Source organism: Rhinopithecus bieti, unplaced genomic scaffold (assembly GCF_001698545.2).
Source record: "Rhinopithecus bieti isolate Rb0 unplaced genomic scaffold, ASM169854v2 scaffold_42113, whole genome shotgun sequence".
NCBI classification, from domain to species: Eukaryota; Metazoa; Chordata; class Mammalia; order Primates; family Cercopithecidae; genus Rhinopithecus; species Rhinopithecus bieti.
The window spans coordinates 587,460-589,171 of NW_016818444.1; positions in this window are offsets into that span (position 1 = coordinate 587,460).

Consider the following 1,712-nt stretch of genomic DNA (forward strand, 5'->3'; position numbering starts at 1 on the left):
TGGGAGGATCACTTGAGACTGGGAGGTGGAGGTTGCTGTGAGCCCAGATTGAGTCATTGTACTCCAGTCTTGATTGTGGAGTGAGACCTTGTCTCCAAAAAAAAAAAAAAAAAAAAAAAAGTGCTTATGAAGATTTCAGAAATGCAGAAATGTAGTGTTAAGTGGAAGGAACATTACAGATCAATAAATACAGTTATAGTCGTAATATCACTATTATACCAAACAAAACAAATATATAATGTACATATTTGTACATAAATGGGTGTTACGGTGACTAAAGGAATCACAGTTGCCTGTGGATAATTTTCTAATGAAAATGAAGCGACAGTGCTATGTATGTTTATTTTAGTCTTTCAACATAATACTCTAGAAACTACTTAAACTCATGTCTTAACAAAACCTAAGTAGATCAATATAAAAAGGATTGTGAGATCAGTAAATATCCTTTACTGATATGAAAAAAATTATAATTTTAAATGCTGTTACTCACCAGTGAAAGCTTTGGTAGAGTAAGATGCTAGGTTGAAGATGTTTCTTTTCACTCTGTTTTTCTGTGTTTTATCTCCTTGAAGCTTGGATACTGGCTTGGGAGGGGTCATTGGAGATAGATTGCTCTTACTCTGTACTGATGTTTGCAATTAATGACACAAGATGCAATTATAAAAAATATAAATTGATATACAATGAGTCAATTCAATGGAGAAAAATCTATTTTAAAATGTGTATAAACAAATACACAGCTTTAGTCATATACATGTATATATATTTGTCTCCATGCATATATCTAAATATATCATTATAGAGCATGAGATGATTGATATAAAATTTTCATTTCTCAACTTTTCTTATGGTACTTTATAGCCTATATGTAAATTGTAAATTGTAAAAAAAAAATGAATTTGATCTAATAATCTTTGTATTTTGAAAACAATTGAGTGCAACAAAACAGAATTTACATAATGTGGTATTTCTTCACGTTAAATAATCAGATCAAGGTAGAATTCATCAAAAACTGTGTATTGGGAGACTAAATGTAAGTTGTGTGCTACTGTATAAGGAGAAGGATAAAAATCAGCTTTTGGTGCCTGTGTATTAGAATTGTTCATATTTTCTTTACTTTATTTACAAATTAATTTTAGTAGATAGAATAAATCTCATTATTATATTATTATAGTTTATTTCAACAACAATCTGAATTAGTTCTAAATAAAGCAAAAATTTGTAAAAAATAAAAATAAAAAATTGGTAAAGGCATAATTCAGTATATCAGATCCAGTGGAATCTTTATACCGTACTTTCTTCCTTTGTTATCTGTGCATTTTATCTCCTTCCTTCCTTCCTTCCTTCCTTCCTTCCCTCCCTCCCTCCCTCCCTCTCTCCTTTCCCTTCCCTTCCCAACTTTCCTTTCCCTCCCTCTCTTCCTTCCTTCCTCCTTCTTTCCTTCCTTCCTTCCTTCCTTCCTTCCTTTTTTCCCTTCTTTATTTTTCTTTTCAGATAAAATTAAACTTCCAAAATATTTTCTAAAACTTGTAGTCTATTTATTATTGCAATTTTTTATTTAGCAAACTATAAAGCAGAAATTGTCACCATAATGATTTTTCTACTTTTGATCTTCTTCCAAGAGGGAATTTGCCCTTTCCTGTGTTCCTTATTATAACATTCTCTGGCTTGAGTAAATGCACTGTTTTTTCTTTAAACTGAAAATGACAAGT